Source organism: Pan paniscus, chromosome X (assembly GCF_029289425.2).
Source record: "Pan paniscus chromosome X, NHGRI_mPanPan1-v2.0_pri, whole genome shotgun sequence".
NCBI lineage: Eukaryota > Metazoa > Chordata > Mammalia > Primates > Hominidae > Pan > Pan paniscus.
The window spans coordinates 47265073-47287185 of NC_073272.2; the positions used below are offsets into that span (position 1 = coordinate 47265073).

Sequence of the window (22113 nt, forward strand, 5' to 3'; positions counted from 1 at the left end):
GTGTGAACCTGGGAGGTGGAGCTTGCAGTGAGCCGAGATGGCCCCACTGCACTCCAGCCTGGGCGACACAGCAAGACTCCGTCTCAAAAAAAAAAAAAAAAAAAGATTAAAAACTCCTTGATCTCAGGATCAATAGGAACAATGAAGGAATTCATTGTTTTTCTTTATATCTCAAACTCAAGTCGGTTGTCAACCAGAGCTTGGCAATGATGCAGAACTGCAGACTTAGTTTCTCAAATATGGATATGAGGAGACACAGAGGGTTTTGGAAAGTAGAGCTATGGCACTGCCAACTTATAAAAGATATGTAGAGAAGAAGACAACAAAGAGCCTACAAATGCCCCCTTCCCTGCTCTGTAGCCCTCTTCTGGCTTGTATTCTGATGTGAAAAGCATTTCTACCTGGTTTCCCTTAGGAAGTAAAATTTGGCCTGAGCTCTGAAGTATGTGGAAGAAAGAAACAACCTATCAGACAAAGCAAACAGGCTGTGCAAAGGCTCTGTGGCAGAGATATTATGGCACATTCAAGGCACAGAAATAAGGTTAGTGTGGCTAGACTACAAGAAGTGAGGGGGAAAGTGGCTGGAAGGGTAACTAAAGTGTCAGATCATCAAGGCCTTGAAAACCATGTCACTTTCATTTGTATAGCCTTATATACAGAACAATGAGTAGCCAGTGAAGGTTATCTGGGGAGAAACTACATGCCCAGATTCTCATTTAGTGATTGGTCTTTATGAATTGTGGTGAATAAATTAAAGGTGGAGAGACTAGATTCAAGGAGATCTTTCTTTTTTTCTTTTTATTTTTCTTTTTAACTTTTAATTTCAGAGCTACAACTGCAGGTTTGTTACATAGGTAAACTTGTATCATGGGGGTTTGTTGTACTGATTATTTCGTCACCCAGGTATTAAGTCTAGCACCCATTAGTTGTTTTTCCTGATCCTCTCCCTCCTCCCACTCTCCACCCTCTGAAAAGCCCAAGTGTGCGTTGTTCCCTTCTTTGTGTCCATGTGTTCTCATCATTTAGCTCCCACTTATAAGTGAGAACATGCAGTATTTGGTTTTCTGTTCCTGCATTAGTTTGCTAAGGATAATGGCCTCCAGCTCCATCCAAGTACCTGCAAAGAACATGATCTCATTCTCTTTTATGGCTATGTAGTATTCCATGGTGTATATCTACCACATTTTCTTTATCCAGTCTATCATTAATGGGCATTTAGATTGATCCCGTGTCTTTGCTATTGTGAATAGTGCTGCAATGAACATACACATGTGTGTGTCTTTAAAATAGAACGATTTATATTCTTTTGGATATATATCCAGTAATGGGATTGCTGGCTGGAATGGTATTTCTGTCTTTAGGTCTTAGAGGAATCGCCACCATCTTCCACAATGGCTGAACTAATTTACACTTCCACCAACAGCCTATAAGTGTTCCTTTTTCTCCACAACCTGACCAGCATCCGTTATTTTTTGACTTTAAAAATAGCCTTTCTGACTGGTGTGAGATGGTATCTCATTGTGGTTTTGATTTGCATTTCTCTGATGATCAGTGATGTTGGGTTTTTTTTAATTATACTTTAAGTTATAGGCTACAAGTGCACAACGTGCAGGTTTGATACATAGGTATACATGTGCCATGTTGGTTTGCTGCACCCATCAACTCGTCATTTACATTAGGTATTTCTCCTAATGCTATCCCTCCCCCAGCCCCCCTCCCCACAACAGGCCCCGATGTATGATGTTCCCCTCCCTGTGTCCAAGTGTTCTCATTGTTCAGTTCCCACCTATGAGTGAGAACATGCAGTGTTTGGTTTTCTGTCTTTGTGATAGTTTACTGAGAATGATGGTTTCCAGCTTCATCCATGTCCCTGCAAAGGACATGAACTCATCCTTTTTTATGGCTGCATAGTATTCCATGGCATATATGTGCCACATTTTCTTAATCCAGTCTATCTATCATTGATGGATATTTGAGTTGGTTCCAAGTCTTTCCTATTGTGAATAGTGCTGCAATAAACATACATGTGCATGTGTCTTTATAGTAGCATGATTTATAATCCTTTGGGTATATAGATGTTGTTGTTTTTTTTCATATGATTGTTGGCCACATGTATGTCTTCTTTTGAGAAGTGTCTATTCATGTCCTTTGATCACTCTTTAATCGGGTTTTTTTTTCTTGTAAATTTGTTTAAGTTCCTTATAGATGCTGGATATTAGATCTTTGTTGGATACATAGCTTGCAAAAATTTTCTCCCATTCTCCCAGGTTGTCTTTTTACTCTGCTGACAGTTTCTTTCACTGTGCAGTTCTTTAGTTTAATTACATCCCATTTCTCAATGTCTGCTTTTGTTGTGATTGCTTTTGGCATCTTTGTCATGAAATCTTTGCCTGTGCTTATGTCCTGAATGGTATTGCCTAGGTTGTCTTCCAGGGTTGTTGTTGTTTTTTCTTTTATAGTTTTGGGTTTTATATTTAAGTCTTTAATCCATCTTGAACTAACTTTTCTATACAGTTCAAGGAAGTGGTCCAGTTTCAGTCTTCTGCATATGGCTAGCCAGTTATCCCAGCACCATTTATTGAATAGGAAATCCTTTCCCCATTGCTTGTTTTTGTCAGACCAGATAGTTGTAGGTGTGCCGTCTTATTTCTGGGTTATCTTCTCTGTTCCATTGGTCTACGTGTCTGTTCTTGTACCAGTACCATGCTTTTTTGGTTACTGTTGCCCTGCAGAATAGTTTGAAGTTGGGTAGCATGATGCCTCCAGCTTTGCTTTTTGCTTAGGATTGTCTTGGCTATTGGGGCTCTTTTTTGGTTTCATATGAATTTTAAAATAGTTTTTTCTAGTTCTGTGAAAAATGTCATGGTAGTTTAATGGAAATAGCATTGAATCTATAAATTGCCTTGGAGAGTATGGTCATTTTAATGATATTGATTCTTCCTATCCATGAACATTGAATGTTTTTCCATTTGTTTGTATCATCTCGATTTCTTTGAACAGTGGTTTGTAGTTCTTCAAGGAGACTTTTCAAGAGACTACTCTATTAGTCCAGGCAAGAAATGATTATAGCTTGGTCTAGTGTGGGAGCAGAGGAGACAGATGGAAGTGGATGAGTATAGGAGGGAAAATTCACAGGGATTATTGATGGATTGACCATGGAGAATAACACAGATGGAGGTGCCAGAGATTATTCCTCGGTTTCTATCATGTCCAATTTGGTGGAGCTACTAACTAAAAAATAAAAAACACTAAAAGAGGGTCAGATATGGAGAGAAAGATCACACTTGGACCTGTGGAATTTGAGGTGTTTTTGAAACTTGGAAGATGTTTGTTAAGTAGGATGTTGTATATGCTGGTCTGAACCTCAGAGGAGAGATTTGGGGTGGAGTTATACCACTTTTAATATTCAGTCAAGGAAGTGGGTGAGTTTGCCTCATAGGAAAAGTTATACAGAGAGAAGAGAAAAGGGCCTCAGACAGAGTAAGCTTTGAGAAACTCTATCAATGGGCCTATAGAGGAGAATCCACCTCCTACAGAGATAAGAGGAAAACCAGAGGTGAACAATGTCAGGAAAAGAGAGTATCAATAATTAGTTAGCTAAAATGTAATAATGTCAGGATTTTAAAAAGTGCCTGAATGAGGGAAATGTACAAGGTGGAAACTTTTTAAAAGCTTGACCTTTAATAGAGATAAAAGTGGTACTATTAATCAAGGGAGTAGTCGGTTGCAATAATTTCAAGGTGTAAAAGTTACAGGTGTTACTGAACTGAATTGAACTGGGGCCTGCTCGTCCAGCACAGTAAGGCCGAACATCCACACTGAGGTTTGCCGCAGGAAAAGGAGGGTGTTTATTTGCAGGACATCAAGCAAGAATTGGGCAGCTCATGCTTAAGAACCAACCTCCTCAGTGGCTTGCAAGCAAGGGTTTTTAAAGGCAGGGGAAATTTTCAGGAAAGCAGAAGTTAAAGGCAAATTTGTAAATTGGTACATGGAAACTATACATTGGTTTGGCCTTAAAGCGGGGATATCTTAAGCAGGGGTTTACAGGTCATAGGCAGATTCAAAGATTTTCTGATTTGCAATTGGTTAAGGAAGAGAAGCTTTGTTTAAAAATTTGGGATCACCAGAAAGGAATGTTAGCTCTGACTCGTGGGTGTAACTTCCTCACCCACGAGGACTCAGACCCTCAGGAAGGACTTCAGAACATAGAATGGTGGTCAGGGTTCAGTCCTTAGTTCCCCCTTGTCTGAGGTCTGCCTGCAAACAGATCTGTTTGATGGGGGTCTGTGGGGGTCTGGGTTTCTGAAAAACAGCTTAGGGACTTATATTAAGATATTACCTTTAGTTTCTATAGGAAAACAAACATCTCATGACTCTAACTTCCTTGGCTATTGTTTTAAGCTACTATTACCTTTTTGCTTATCAAGTTGCTCATTTAATCTCAGGGCTAGCTAGGTAGAATTTCCAGAATTTCCCTTGAAGAAACTCAAGATTTTCCTTTATTTCCATGCTTGGGGGGTGGGGGTGAGAGTGTATGGCAGGCCCCTAAGAGGCATCGGGGGTCCCTGCTTTGTCTCATAGGTTCGTCAGAATGGGGTGTCCTCAGATGTGATTTGTGGTTGTGGGTTCTGATATGGATTTATCTAGGATTTGGTGGCAAGAGATGTGGAGATTAGGACTAGGATTGAGTCACTGTTTCAGGGGATAGCCTGGGGATGACCTAGGGAATTGTTAAGGAACAAGAGGTTACTATTTCTTTACACGGTGAGGATTGTCCTTTTTTTTTTTTTTTCAGTCCAACCAGTGATTCCCAACTGACTTGACAGATGCTAACTTGCTATATTGCTTCTGCCACAATAATTTTTCCACAATGATTCTTAACCTATTACAAATGTATGGAAACAAATTAACCTGAGTACACTTGATTTGGTTACATTCTAAACATATAACTTTAGGAATGAGTCCACTTAATCATATAGGAAACTAAATGAAGATACCAGCATTGAGGCTGAAAAAGCTGATGAATGTAGAAGTTTTGAGGGCAAATGATTGTATGTAGGGTAGGAGGGAGATGATGTAGAAGAGGTCAAGTCTGCAGTCCTGGGTGAGTGGGAGGAAGAGAGAAGTCAGATGGCAGGATCTATTTGAGGAGAGGTGCAGACAGTTTTGAGCATGTTTTGCTTGAGACCCTGGCATGAAGTCTACGTGGATTTTTCCAAGAGTCTGTTGTAAACATTTGGCTGTTATTTTGTTGGAAACATTTTACTGTTATATGGGATGTCACACAACAATGAAAGTGCTGAGCTTCTCAGGGACTCTGGGGTGCAAATAAGCTCACTTTTCACTAGGGCTTTCTCCACCCCAACCCCTACAGGTATTTAGGTTGTAACTTCCTCAAGCAGTTCTTTCCACATCATGTAGCTCTGGTCCATGCCATGTGTGCCAATGGTAACCAAACCTTTCATCCTGACCATCACTAACTGGATTGGCATCCCAGCCAAAAGCAACCAATCTCTGTGGAGAAAAGAGAAGCCAACGTCCTCTGAGAAGGTACGAAATAACAACACCTGAAGCTGGGAAAGGATTCAAGAACTTAGGTTTTTAAGGATTAGTGATTTTACTTTCTCAGTTATTTGTTAATATGTTGAATTACATTGGTTTTTAAATGTTAAACTCTTGTTTTCTTGGAATAAGTCTTATTTGGTCATGGCGCATTAACTTTTATACATATATCTGGATTTTATTTGCTAATATTTTGTTTAGAATGTTGGCATTTATGTTCATGGAGATGGACTGACATTAATTTTCATTTCTTGTAAAGTCTTTTGCAGGTTTTTTGTATCATGGTTATATTCATATCATAAAATGAATTGGGAACCTCTGGTTTCAGCTCCAACATGTAAAGAGCTTAGAAGTTGTCACTTCCACCCTTATAATAAGAAAAGCCTGAACAAACTGAAAATCAATGATTTTTCTTGTACCCATCAGAGAGCTGAAGTTGCAAGGTAGACCACCACTCTGAAATTGGGAGAGACAGGCAAATCCAGAGAAGTACAGCTAATATTTGCATATCTGGAGCAGAAGCCACTTGGAGCCATAAACTGTTAGGAACACTTAAATGGTAATTTTGATGGTAATTTTGATAAATTGCTAGAGGCTGAGTGTGAACTAGCATGAGACTGAGAAATTTCCAGGGCCACCGTCTTAGTAGAGCCCTCATATTTTCATGGATTCTATTTCCAAAAACCTCATTAGTTTCTCCCCTACTGGCTCTGGTGGGGTAGAGCAGGGGGAGAAAATAAATCTTTATGAAATAAACCCAATGTATGCTCCATAGCAAAGGCATCTCCAGGGACAAACAGGCTTTTCCAGAGCCTTATCCCACCTGGGCAAAGGGCATTGATCCCCCTCTACTTTCCTCTAGCCTTTCTGTCTCACCTAACAGGGAGGAAAAAGTGAAGACACAGGCCCACCAAACAAGACCTGTGGCCACAGGAACACAGGCCCACCAAAAGGCTGAGATTTCATCATAGGATTATAGAATACTTTCATTCTGTATACTAATATGCTCCCGTATAATGAAAGTAGATTACATGGACAAGAATTGAATATAGAGAAGCACAAAACAAATTTATTGAAGTGATGGAAATGTCTCATGTCTTAATTAGGGTGACAATATTCTGGGTGTATAAATCCATCAAAACACATAGAACTGTCATCTTAAATCTGTGCATTTTATTTTACCTAAATTATACCAAAATAAAAAACATATAATGGGAAAAAATACATTATAGCAGAAAGAGCTATAAGATACAGACTCTCTCTGAGCAGGAGTACTTAGGGAAACCCAAAGTCAACGAAGGAGACAGAAACAAGGATGTTAAAGGAATTTGAAGCCTTTGGCACCTACAGCCACCATAAACATTAAAGACATCCCAGCTCCCAGCCAGATTAATATAAAAGCTTACACTAAAGGGCTATTTAGATTATGTCTGACTTTCAACAACAGAATGAATTGGGAAGCAGTTTTTCTTTTTCTGTTCTTTGAGTTTGGTTACAATTGGTATTATTAATTCTTTACATATTTGGCACAATCCACCAGTGAAGCCACTTGAGTCTAGAGTTTTCTTTATGGGAAGTCTTTCACTAGTGGATTCAATTGTTTTAACAAATATAAGACTACTCAAATTTTCTTACATTTTTAGTGTCAGTTTGGGTACATTGTGTATTTTAAGGAATTTACTATTCACTGAAGTGTCAAATATATTAGTATTAAGTTTTCTTTTAGCATTAGTAAGATCTATAGTTAATGTTTACTTCTTTATTTTCAATATTAGTGATGTGTTTCCTCTCAAACAGTTTTACTGGCATGTTATTAATTCTGTTAATCTTTTCAGATATCACTTTTGGCTATTTTGATGTTTTCTATTCTATTTTTTATTTCACAACATTTTCCTGGTGTCTTTATTTTTACTTCCTTCTATTTCCCTTGGATTTTATTTGGTGGTCTTTTTCTAGCTTTTTGAGATAAAAGCTTAGATCATGAATTTTTGGCTTTTATTCTTTTCTAATATATGTAAATAAAACTATAACTTTTCCTCTAAACTCTATAGCTGCATCTCACAAATTTTTATTTGTCATGTTTTCATTATAAGTCAATTTTTTAAAACTTTCTAAGTTCTTTTGTTATTTTTTGGCTCATGACTCATAAATAAGTATATTGTTTTATTTCCAAACTTAAGATCTTTATGGTTATCTTTTATTATTGATTTCTATCTTAACTAGGGTCAGAGAACACATTCTGAATTATTTCAATTCTTTAATATTTGTTGGGACTTTAAAACCCAGAATATGGTCAATTTTGGTATAGTCCAAGTTCACTGATAAAAATGTGTATTCTATTGTTGGCCACAGTTTTGTATACATGTCAATTAACTCAATTGTATTAATTTTGTTATTCTTGACTGCTATATCTTTTTTTTTTTTTTTTTTTTTTTGGCAGAGCTAGCTGAGGTTTTATTTTGGACCAAAAAAAAAAAAAAAAAAGCAAATAGAGGTCCTCAGGCAGTAAACTCCCCCTCGAATGGGCTGAGGGCTAGCGCTGAGCCTCAGGTGAGCCCCCCTCCCGTTCCCTGTTCTCCCCTGCACAGCAGCCTCCCTCCCAGGCTCTGGGGCAGCCGCAGGAGGGGCAGGCTGGGAGGGGCTGCTGCAGCTGTTCCCTTGGGCAGGATGTCAGAGGACTGGAACACCAGCTTCCCATCACGGGTCTCGATCTTCTTCACAACCACGGCCCTGGTGAAGCTGGTGCGGCTGAAGGAGCTGGAGCCCACACCAGAGCCAAAGCTAGAACCCCGGCCGTAGCTGAGGCCGGGGTTTGTGAGGCCCCCATAGGCAGAGCTCAGACCACCTGCATAGCCGCTGGTGGTCTTCCTATGGGTGCTCATGTTCTGCATCCCAGACTCCAGCCGGCTCTCCTCGCCCTCCAGCAGCTTCCTGTAGGTGGCGATCTCTACGTCCAGGGCCAGCTTGACATTCATCAGCTCCTGGTATTCACGCAGAGGCCGCGCCATGTCCTGCTTGGCCCGCTGCAGGACGGCCTCCAGCTCGGACAACTTGGCCTTGGCATCCTCAACGGCCAGCTCCCCACGCTGCTTGGCATCTGCGATGGCGGCCTCCAGGGAAGCCCGCCCTGAATCTCAGCCTGGAGCCAGCTGATGTTCCGGCTGATGTTCATCTCGGAGAACTCAGTCTTTGTATGCCCCAGGTCATCCCCGTGCTTCCCAGCCAGAGTTTGCAGTTCCTCATACTTGATCTGGTACATGCTCTCAGCCTCAGCCCAGCTGCGGTTGGCAATCTCCTTGTACTGTGCCTTGATTTCAGTGGTGATGCTGTCCATGTCCAGGGAGCGGCTGTTGTCCATGGACAGCACCACAGATGTGTTCGAGATCTGAGACTGCAGCTCCCGGATCCCCTCTTCATACAGCTGCCTGAGGAAGTTGATCTGGTCAGTGAGCCCTTCCAGGCGAGACTCAAGCTCTACCTTGTTCATGTAAGCTTCATCCACATCCTTGATGAGGAAAAATTCATTCTCCATCTCTGTACACTTATTGATCTCATCCTCATACTTGTTCTTGAAGTCCTCCACCAGCCCCTGCATGCCTGCATGTTGCCAAGCTCCGCCTCAGGCTTCAGCTTCTCCTGGCCCAGAGTCTCCAGCTGCCGCCTAAGGTTGTTGATGTAGCTCTCGGACATGTTGTCCATGTTGCTCTGAGCCATCTTCTGCTGCTGCAGGAGGCTCCACTTAGTCTCCAGCATCTTGGTCTGCTGCTCCAGGAACTGTACCTTGTCAATGAAGGAAGCAAACTTGTTGAGGATCTTGATCTGCTTCTTCTCCTGGGTGTGCACAGCCTGGATGTTGGGGTCCACCTCCAGGTGAAGGGGACTCAGCAGGCTCTGCTTGACCATGATGGTGGTGATGCCTCCCATGCCACTGACCCCACCATAGCCTCCACCCATGCCATCCCGGAAGCTGCTGCTGCCCACTCGGGAGAAGCTTGAGGAGCTGATGTGGGCACTGGGCCCACTTGTGTAGGAGCAGCTGCTGAAGGCCCGGGGGCCAGAAGTGGGCACCATGTAGGACTTCTGGATCACCCTGGTGGACATGGTGGAGGCAGGAGTGGAGGCAGGCAGGCTGAACCAGGCGGAGATTCCAGAAGGAGCAGAGAAGCTGCTTCTTGGTGGGCAACTGCAATATCTTTACTGTTATATTTTTCATTTGCTTGTACTATCAGGCACTGAAAAGTTTGTTAATGTTAATTATAGATTTTTCTATTTCTGTACATTTCTGCTTTATATACTTTTCAGGTATATTATTGGGTGTATACAATAATGGTTTTTATTAGTTTCTCCTATTTATTGGTATGAAATATCTCTATCTCAAACAATTCTTCATGCCTTGAATTACATGTTGGATAATATTTTGGCTACCTTATTTTCTTTTGGTATATACTTTTTAATCCTTTTTGCTATAAATCTTTCTGTGTCCTTATATTGATATCTTCCTTTTAGGCAGTATAAAGTTGGGCAGGGTTTGTTTCTAGGCATCTTATTCTATTAGTCTATCATTATATCAATACTATATACACTGCCATAAGTATTATAGCTAATTATTGCTATCTAGTAAGGATATTTTCTCTTTAGGAGTGTCTTGGCTATTTTTACACTTTGTTCCTTCATATTTGTTTTAAATCTTTTTGTCAAGTTACACACACACACACACACACACACACACATGCCTGCTGGGTTTGGGTTGCAATTCCACTGAATCTGTTGATCAACTGGAGGAAAATTGATATCATCACAATATTAAGTCTTCCTACCCATGACTACAGTTTCCACTTAAAACTTTTTAAATGACTTTCAATATAGTATTTTATTTTCACAATAAATATATTACATCCTTTTAACTACTTTTATTTCTAGGAACTGCACAGTTTTAAGGCTAAGTTCATTTTCTGTCACTGGAATATAGAAATGTTACTGAAATTTTTAACTTTTTATTTTGAAATAATTTTAGATTTATAGAAGAGTTACAATGATAGTATATAGAATTCCCATATGCCCTTCACCCCGCCTCCCCTAATGCTCACATCTGATATGGTTTGTCTGTGTCCCTACCCAAATCTCAACTTGAATTGTATCTCCCAGAATTCCCATGTATTGTGGGAGGGACCTGGGGGAGGTTATTGAATCATGGGGGCTGATCTTTTTCCCGTGCTATTCTCGTGATAGTGAATAAGTCATATGAGATCTGATGGGTTCATCAGAAGTTTCTGCTTTTGCTTCCTCCTCATTTTCTTTTGCCACTGCCATATAAGAAGTGCCTTTTGCCTCCAGTCATGATTCTGAGGCCTTCCCAGCCATGTGGAACTGTAAGTCCAATTAAATCTCTTTTTCATCCCAGTCTCGGGTATGTCAGAAAGCATGAAATGCTTTCATGTCAGCAGCATGAAAACAGACTAATACAACATCTTACATAACCATGGCACAATCATCAAACTAAGAAATTAACATTAGTACAATACTGTCAACTAAATTATATGTGTTATTTAGATTTTCTCAGTTTTTCTGCCAATATCTTTTTATCTGTTTGATAAATGCAGGGTAACACCTTGTATTTAATCACGTTGTCTCCCTAGTCTCTTCCAATGTGTAGCAGCTTCTTGGTTTTGCTTCTCTTTCATGACCTTGACCCTTTTGAAAGAGTACTGGCCAGGTATTTTATAGAATGTTTCACAATTTGGATTTGTAAGATGTTTTCTCATAATTAGACTTGGGTTATAGATTTGGAGGAAGAATACAGCATAAGGGAAAGTGCCCTTCTCATTGCCTCATTTCAAGGAGTACATGGCATTAACTTATCATTGGTGATATTAGACTTGATTATTTGGTTAAGGTGGTGTCTGCCAGGTTTCTCCACAGTGAATTTATTATTTTTTTCCATATTTAATTTGTTAAAAGTGAGTCATTAAGTTCAGTCACATTCAAGGGGAAGAAATTAAACTCCACCTCCTTGAGGAAGGAGTATGAAAAAATTCTGTAGTCCACCAGAGTAATTACTAAATTGGGGAGAAATACTTGGAGACTACACAAATACACTTTGCTCCTTAAAGTTTTGTCCACCAGTTTAGCATTCATCAACAGATACTACCTACAGCAGTTATCACTGTGGTGTTCTAATGCTGATATACTGTTTTCTTCATTTCTTCTATACTCATTAATTGGAATTATTCTTTAATGAAGATTTGTCCTTTCTTCCCCATTATTTATATCTTTGATCATTTATTTATATCAGGTGGACTCATGGATAATTGTGTCCTTTGAGTTATAACCCAATACTATCATTATTTTTATGTTTCTCAATTGGTTATTGACCCTCTTTCAGTTTGGCTCCTGTGTTCTTATGGCATGCCTCCACTCCTAACCCCCTTCCCTTTTTTAGCCCTTCCTTACTTACTAATACTACAAAATGGATAAGGTATTTTCCTTCCTTTAGCTTTAAAATCAGCCATTCTCCAAGGAGCTGTGGTTCCTTTTATTGAAGGGTGGTATTTTAAAACCCAGATCTTGGTGCTGGGTATACCTGTTACTATTGAAATGTTACTGCTTCTTGGATCTCTCAAAGCTAAAAAGTTACACACCCGCACACACTCAAACCCATGTATACAAATATACATCTATATTTATTTTTATCTCTCTCTACTTTTATTTATATCTATCTATCTATCAACATGAGCTCATGCTGATATCTCTGACTCTACTGTAGCATCACAGGATTCATTCTGTCCTCCCCCACCCCTTCATTTACTTGTAACTTCTTTCTTTGACAGTGTGAAATCTGGGCTCATTAACTTTAATATAGTTACTTATTTGATCAATCCTAGTAGGCATATAAAGTAGTTTCAGAAATGCTAACCCTTATCCTTATGGGAAAAAATTTCCCAACCAGAATACAATGTTTACTTATAGTTCTTTTTGTCTTTAGATATAAAATTTCCAGTCAAAAATCATTTTACTATTTTCCAGGACACAACATACAAAAATCTCTGGGATGCAGCAAAAGTAGTGTTAAAAGGAAAGTTTATAGTGCTAAACACCTACATCAAGAAGTTAGAAAGACTTCAAACTAACAATTTAACCTCATACCTAGAGGAGCTCAAAAAAAAACAAAAAACAAACTAACCCCAAAGTTACCAGAAGAAAAGAAATAACTGAAACCAGAACAGAACTGAATGCAATTGAGACCCCCACATCCATGCAAATGATCAACGAAAGCAAAAATTGGTTCTTTGAAAGGATAAACAAGATCAATAGAACACTAGCTAGATTAACAAAGAAACAAAGGAGAAGATCCAAATAAGCACAATCATAAATGACAAAGAAACATTAAAACCAATTCTGTAGAAACACAGAAGTTACTCAGAGATGTGAGTACCTCTGAACACCTCTGTGCACACAAGAAAATCTAGAGAAAGTGGATAAATTTCTGGAAACACACAACTTCCCAAGACTGAATCTGGAAGAAATTAAAATCCTGAACAGACAAATAACAAGTTCTGAAATTGAGTCAGTAATAATAATAAAAAAAACCCTACCAACCAAAAGAAGCCCAGGACCAGGTGAATTCACAGACAAATTCTACCAGTTGTATAAAGAAGAGTTGGTGCCAATCTTAGTGACAACTTACACCACTATTCCAAAAAAGCAGGGAGGAGGGATTATTCCCTAATTCTATGAAACCATCATCACCCTGATACCAAAATCTGGCAAAAACACAATGAAAAAAGAAAACTACAGGCCAATATCCCTGACGAACATAGATACAAAATTCCCCAGCAAATTACTAGAAATCCAAATCCAGCAGTACATCAAACTTTAATCCATCACAATCAAGTAGGCTTCATTTCTAAGATGTAAGTTTGGTTCAGCATATGCAAATCAATAAATGTGATTCACCACATAAGCAGAATAAAAACCAAATACCACATAATCATCTCAATAGATGCAGAAAAAGTTTTTGATAAAATTTAACATCCCTTCGTGATAAAAACCTTCAACAGACTAGGCATCGAAGGAACATACTTCAAAATAATAAGAACCATCTATGACAAACCCACAGCCAACATCAAACTGAATGGGCAAAAGCTGGAAACATTCCCCTTGAGAACCAGAGCAAGACAAGAATGCCCATTCTCACCACTGCTATTCAACATAGTACTGGATGTCCTAGCCAGAGCAATCAGGCAAGAGAAATAAATAAAGGTCATCCAAATAGAAAGAGAAGAAGTCAGACTATCTCCCTTTGCAGACAATCTGATTCTGTACCTAGAAAACCCCATAGTCTCTGCCAAAAAGCTCCTAGATTTGATAAACAATTCCAGTAGTTTCAGGATACAAAATTAATGTACAAAACTAGTAGCATTTCTATACACCAACAATGTCCAAGTTGCGAACCAAATCAAGAATGCAATCTCATTCACAGTAGCCACAAAAAGAATAAAATATCTAGGAATACAGCTAACCAGAGAGGAGAAAGCTGTCTACAATGAGAATTACAAAACACTGATCAAATAAATTAGAGATAACACAAACAAATGGGAAAACATCCCATGCTCATGAATAGGAAGAATCAATATCATTAAAATGTCTATACTGCCCAAAGCAACCTACAGATTCAATGCTATTCCTATCAAATTACCAGCATCATTTTTCACAAAATTAGAAAAAACTATTTTAAAACTCACTTGCAACCAAAAAAGAGCCCAAATAGCCAAAGCAATTCTAATCAAGAAGAACAAATCTGGAGGCATCACATTACCCAATATCAAAGCCTATGGTAACCAAAGCAGTGTGGTATGGGCACAAAAACATACATATAGACCAATGGAATAGAATAGAGGACCCAGAAATAAAGAATCACACCTACCACCAACTGATCTTTGACAAAGTCGACAAAAATAAGCAGTGATGAAAGAACTCCCTATTCCGTAAATGGTGCTGAGAGAACTAAGTATATGCAGAAGAATGAAACTGGACGCCCACCTGTCACCATATACAAAAATTAACTCAAGATGGATTAAAAACTTAAATGTAAGACCTTAACTATAAGAATCCTAGAAGAAAACCTAGGAAATACCCTTCTGGACATAAGCTTTGGCAAATAGTTTATGACCAAATTCTCAAAAGCAATTGCAACAAAAACAAAAATTGACAAGTGGGACCTATTTAAGCTGCAGAGCTTCTGCATAGCAAAAGAAACTATCAACAGAATAAACACACAACCTACAGAATGGGGGGAAATACCCACAAACTATGCATCTGACAAAGGTCTAACATCCAGAATATATAAGGAACTCAAACAAATAAGCAAAAGACAACCCCAATGCAAATGTCCATCAATGATAGACTGGATTAAGAAAATGTGGCACATATACACCATGGAAAACTATGCAGCCATAAAAAAGGATGGGTTCCGTGTCCTTTGCAGGGACATGGATGCAGCTGGAAACCATCATTCTCAGCAAACTATCACAAGGACAGAAAACCAAACACTGCGTATTTTCACTCATAAATGGGAATTGAACAATGAGAACACTTGGACACAGGGCAGGGAATATCACACACTAGGGCCTGTCATGGGGTGGGGGGCTGGGGGAGGGATAGCATTAGAAGAAATACCTAATGTAAATGACGAGTTGATGGGTGCAGCAAACCAACATGGCACATGTACACCTATGTAACAAACCTGCACGTTGTGCACATGTACCCTAGAACTTAAAGTATAATAATTTTTAAAAAGTGGACAAAGGACATGAACGGACATTTCTCAAAAGTAGACATACACGCAGCCAAGAAATATGAAAAAATGCCCAAATTTACTAATCATTAGAGAAGTGCAAATCAAAACCACAATGAACTATCATCTCAAACCAGAATGGCTATTACTAAAAAGTCAAAAAATAACAGATTTTTTGTTGTGGAGAAAAGGAAACACTTGTACACTGCTGGTGGGAATGTAAATTAGTTCAGCCACTGTGGAAAGCAGTTTGGAGATTTCCTAAAGAACTAAAAATGCAACCACCATTCGACCCAGGAATCTCATTACTGGGTACATACCTAAAGGAAAATAAATAATTCTTTCAAAAAGATACATGCACTCATATGTTCATCACAGCACTGTTCACAATAGCAAAGACATGGAATCAACCATGGTGCCCAACGATGGTGGATTGGATAAAGAAAATGTGGTATACATATACCATAGAATACTACACAGCCATAGAAATGAACAAAATTATATCCTTTGCAGCAACATGGATGCAGCTGGATGCCATTATCCTAAGTGAATTAATGCAGGAAAGGAAAATCAGATTCTACATGTACTCACTTAACAAGTGGGTTGGTACTCATGGACATAGAGATGGGAATAATAGACACTAGGGACTACTAGAGGGGTGAAGACGGGACGGGGTAAGGGTTAAAAAACTAACTGTTGGGTACTATGCTTACTTCCTGGGTGAGGGGTTCAATCACACTCCAAACCCAGCATCATGCAATATACCCACGTAAAAAGCTTGCACATGTACCCCTGAATCTAAAGTTAAAAATTGAATTAAAATATAAATAAAATAATAGTTTATACAGTTAGATTTGTCAGTCTGCATTCATTCCATCCTATGTTCTCCAGACATCCCAAATGATTTTTAAAATTTTCATACAGTAAACTTCACTTTTAGTGATGTACAGTTCTGTGAGTTTTGACAAATTCAGTCATAGATTCACCAACATGGTACCATATAGAATAGTTCCATCACTCCATAAAATTCTCTTCTGCACCCCTTTATATTCAGTCCATGTCCCCTCCCCTAATTCCTATAAACCACCGAACTGTCTTTCATGTCTATAGTTTTGCTCCTGCCAAAATGTCATATAGAAGAAATCCTACATATGTAACCTTTTGGATCTGGTTTCTTTAATTTAGCAAAATGCCTTTGAGGTTCATCCATATTGTGGCATAAATTTGTAGTTATTCCTTTTTATTGCTGAGTAGTATTCATTGTATGACATACCACCATTTGTTTATCCATGAATCTATTGAAGGATATCTGGGTTGTTTCCAGTTTTTGGCTATTATGAATTAAGCTCCTATAAATATTCATGTACAGGTTTTTGTGTGAACATAGTTTTCAACTCACTTGGCTAAATACCTAAGAGTGGAATTACTCTTTCTAGCAGTAAGTTTATGTTTAATGTTTTAACAAAGTGCCAAACTGTTTTCCAAAATTGCTACACTATTTTGCATTCTCACCAGCAATGAATGAGTTTTAAGGTGGCTCTGCATCCTCATCAGCATTTGGTATTGCCACTTATTTACTTTAGACAATCTTATAGGTGTACAGTGGTATTCCATTGTCATTTTAATTTTCATTTTCCTAATGACTAATACTGTTGAGCATCTTTCCATGTTTTTATTTGCCATCCACATATTTTCTTTAGTGAAGTGTCTGATCAAATCTTTTGCCCCTTCTTTTTTTCTTTTGAGATGGAGTCTCACTCTGGCGCCCAGGCTGGAGTGCAGTGTCATGATCTCGGCTCACTGCGACCTCTGCCTCCCAGGCTCCAGTGATCCTCCTGCCTCAGCCTCCCGGGTAGCTGGGATTACAGGCATGTGCCACCACACCTGGCTAATTTTTGTATTTTTAGTAGAGATGGGTTTCACCGTGTTGGCCAGGCTGGTCTTGAACTCCTGACCTCAGGTGATCCACCCTCCTTGGCCTCCCATAGTGCTAAGATTACAGGCATGAACCACCGTGCCAGGCCCTTTTGTCCATTTTTTAAAAATTCAGTTGTTTGTTTGCTTATGGTCAAATTTTAAGTGTTTTAAGTATATTACAGGTAAAATTTCTTTATCAGATATGTGATTTGCAAATATTTTTCCTTTCTGTGGCTTTTCATTCTCTTAACTATGCAAATGTTTTTAATTTTGGAAAGGTCTAATTTATCAATTTTTTATTTTATGGGTCATGCTTTTGATAGTATATCTAAAAACTCATTGCCAAACCTAATGTCATGCATATTTTCTTTGATGTTTTCTTCTAAATGTGTTATAGTTTTATGCTTTACATTTAAGTCTATTATTCATCTTGAATACATTTTGTATAACGGCAATTTATTCTTGAGTACTAATTTTAGATTTTGGCATCTTGCTAAATTATTTATAAATTCTAATAAATTAGGTTTTCAATAAAGACAATAATCTCATCTCAGAGAAATAATGGTTTTCTTTTTTTTCTATTTGAGTCTTTACATATTTAATTCCTTTTTTTTACTGTGCTGGTTGGAATAATTCTAAATATAGAAGTGGTGATAACGGAGGCCTTTATCTTGTTCCTACTGTTTAAGAATATGCTTTCAACATTCTTACATTAAGCATAAAGTTTGCTCTCAGTTTTCTTTAATGCCCTTTATGGGATTAGTGGCCTTATCTTATGTTTCTACTTTAGTAATGTTTTATATCAGGAATGGTTTTTGAATTACATTAAACAATTTTTCACATATATTCAGAGGATTAAAAAACTTTTTATTTAATCTGTTAATATGAACGTTTTGTTAGATTTAAACCAACTTTACAGTGCTGGAATAAGCCAACTTTGGTCATGCTGTATAATCTTTATTACATATTATAGTGTTCTATTTAATAATGTTTTGTTTATGATTTTGTATCTGTATTAATCAATGAGATAGCACTATAACTCTCCTTTCTCATTTATCAGGGTAAGGTTTTGATATCAAGCTTATACTAGTCTCATAAAAAAATTGGAAAATTTCCCTCGGAACTGGTTATATAAGTGTATTTGTTATTTGTAGTTTATTGAAATTACCCATAAAACTGTGTTGTCCTTGTATCTTCTTTGTGAGAAGAGTTTTGTAACTACAAATTTAGGCATTTTATGTCTTGAGTCAATTTTAGTGATTATATCTTCTGCTGTGGTTTAAATGTGTCCCCCAAAAAGCATGTGTCAGAAACTTACTCACCAATGCAACAGTGTTGGGGGGTAAGAACTTAAGAGATGATTAGGTCATGAGGGCTCCACCCTCATGAATGGGTTAATGTCAGAGGGCTTGAGGTTGCGAGTTCCATCTCTTGCTCTTTCTCACTTCTCACTGCCCTTCCTCCCTGGGATGATGTGACAAGAAGGCCCTTGCCAGATGTCTGCCCCTCAGTCTTGGACTTCCTAGCCTTCAGAGCTGTGAGACAATAAATTTCTGTTCATCATAAATTACTCAGTCTTGGGTATCCTGTTATCACAGCACAAAATGAACTAAGACAACTTTCTAGGAATGTCAATATTTTACCTAAATTTTGAAATGTATTGCCAAGTTTTTCAAAACATCATTTTATAATTTTCCTAATATCTGCATTCTTTATCATCCTTTTTTTGTATCTTTGGTTTTTGATCACCAATCTTGCCAAAAATTTTTATATATATTAATCTTGAGAGAAATATAGACTTAGATATTTAACTGAATAACTAAAAAGAAGAAGAAAAGAACATAATTAAAGAGATAAGCATTCAAGAGTCTAGATTTGATGGACCTTAAGTATCTATCTACCCTCCCTTGAAATTCCTTTCATTCAGGGGACTCCAAAATATTCCCTTTTCACTGGCCATACAGGGTAGGCTAAGCAGATGGCACAGAGACAGATTTTTAAAAAGTGCTTTTGTTCATGTTATCCTGGATAAGAATCAAAAAAGATAAACGTGAATAGTATCATCTTGAAAATTATTTTCTCTGGTTTCCACAAATTCTTGGTCCATGGTCTCGGCTAAAGTGGCTTGAATGGCTGAGGAAGGGTGGCATGGCTGTTCTGGGGCCATAATTCTGGGAATGTAGCTCTAATTATTGGTTGGACTAACTGGTTCTTCTTCACATCACTTCGGCTGGAGTTAGAATGTCTAAGATGATTTCATTACTTACATGTCTGGTGTCAGTGCTTGGATAGCTAGAACAGCTGGATTTCTCTAGGTATCTCTGTCTCTGCATGCAGCCTGTCCCCATGACTAGCTTAGGCTCCGTCACAGTAAGCCATTATTTGAAGTAGTTTGAGGAACATAACATGTTTCTTCTTGGAGAATCAAAATGCACATGAATATATAAAAGGCACTGAGATGTCTATTTAACTTTCCCAAACATGTTTGACTAAGAAATTCCTTTTTAAATGTAAGACTCATTAACATCAATTCATAGAATATGCTTCCACAGATGTTGTAGTTAACAATGCAAAGAAGACATTATAAAGTGTAATATTACAGGCAGAATCTCATTTTAAGGATTACCATCAAACTGTTAAAATTACATAACAAGGCTACTTTCATGATTTGACTGACCACCTAATTTGAAACTGCTTTGATGATATATATACAATAAGTTTTCATGGAAGAGAAATCTTGTGTGACCAGAGTGCCTAAGTCCTTGCCCACCTATTAGTGAAAATAATGTTAAATATAATTTCTGCTTTTTAAAAGGATTTGGGTGTTTATATTTTTAACACCTATACAATGCTAAATTTTATTAATAAAATACTTCACATATTAAATTTATTATATTGAAGAGAATTTTACACTGAAGGGAATTTTTACACCTGTATATATTTATATATGTTAAATAGATATTGTCTATATTGAGATAATCTCAAGTACATTTAGATAATCTCAGCCTATCCCTTTGGCACTTTCTATAAGTCAAACCATGTTGTGATACCAAAAAAATATATGACACACCACCAGACTTCATAAACTTCAATGTTGTTTGAAATAAATGGGCTTTGCATATCTCAAACAATAATGCTGCCAAAAAAGTCTATATAACAAAATAGTAAATTGAATAAAACCCCAAGTCAAATGTTTCCTATAGTCAAAATATACTATGGAATGGAAGAAAATAGAAGAGCTAAATACCTGAAGCTGCAATGGAGAGAAGAGAGTAGGACTTGACTTTCTTCTTGGTAGACGTCACATAATTTGAATTGGCAGAGGAGAGAAACAAGCACCTGGTAGACAAAGCGTAATCAAAGGCAAGTGTAGTGAATCCTATTTCCCTCTGGAAATGGCAGTTCTTACATACACTTCCACTGTTTTATGCCCTTTTCTTCCTGTCTCAACCTTCTCCTGCTTATTTGCCCCTTCATGGCTCATTGAAGCCCTGTCTGGCAGCTGTGTTCATCCACCACTTGGTTCTCAGTCACCCAGAGACAACTCAAGTACGTTCTCTTCCATTAAGAAGGCTTCCCAACAGTTGTGATCATCTTTTACAACTAGATATCATTTTGGCATCAGCAAATTGAAATGTTGCCTGAGTGTACAAGAGGACAGCTAAATCTGATGGATCCATTGTTGAGATGATTGAGCCAATTAAGGTAGTAAAGATTGATGTAAGTGCTTTCTCTGGGCACCGTCAAACATGGAAGGGTAAAATTTAGAGCTAAGGAAAAGTGTGACTGACTGCAATTGATTGATGAGACCATTGGGTCCCACTGAAAGTGTCCTAAAAGGGAAGCCAATGGGAAAAAGTAGTATTTTGTGGGGTTTATTCTCAAAGTAGAGGTGTATAGGATTTTACACAGTGAGATCAAGTGGAGAAGTAATTGGAGTTCACAAATGACGTGGTGAAAGCTGTTATGATGTGTCAGGAGTGGACATAAAGAAGAGGAGATAGATCTGTCATATTGCCAAGAAAGATTTGCAGAACTTGATGACAGTGGCCGGGCATGGTGGCTCATGCCTATAATCCCAGCACTTTGGGAGGCTGAGGTGGGCAGATCACTTGAGGTCAGGAGTTCGAGACCAGCCTGGCCAACATGGCGAAGCCCTGTCTCTACTAAAAATACAAAAATTAGTCAGGCCCAGTGGCGGGTGCCTGTAATCCCAGCTATTCGGGAGGCTGAGGCAGGAGAATTGCTTGAACCTAGGAGGCGGAGGTTGCAGAGAGCCAAGATCATGCCAGTGCACTCCAGTCTGGGCGACAGAGTGAGACTCTGCCTCAGGAAAGGAAAGGAAAGGAGAGGAGAGGGGAGGGGAGTGGAGGGGAGTGGAGGGACTTGATGACAGTTACCATAGAAAACAACAGTTACCATAGAAAACAACTTGGGTTGCCTCATTTCTAAAGTGAGAAAATTAAAATAGATGCTTAATAAGTTTCCTTCAAACTATATAATATCTATGAGTCTAGGATACTCAAGGGGGAGAAAAAAATTAAAACCTGGTATGTTTCTGTCTTAGCTCAGGCTACTGTAACAAAATACCCTATAGACTGGGGGACTTAAACAGCAGGCATTTATTTCTCACAGTTCTAGAGGCTGGGAAGTCTGATCAGGATCAGGGTGTCAACATAGTCAGGTTCTAGTGAGTACCCTCTTTCTGGCTTGTAGATGACTGCCTTAATGTTATGTCCTCACATAGCAGAGAGAGAGAGAGAACTAGCTCTCTGATCTCTTCTTATAAGAGCACTAATCCTATCATGAGGACCCCACCTTCATGACCTCACCAAAGCCTA

General features: G+C 38.4%; 1 pseudogene; it reads right to left on the minus strand.

The window, feature by feature from the left end:
* Window positions 1-7133: 7133 nt before the first annotated feature.
* On the minus strand, window positions 7134-9678 carry LOC100992467 (keratin, type II cytoskeletal 8-like; annotated as a pseudogene).
* Between the last annotated feature and the right edge of the window lie 12435 nt (window positions 9679-22113).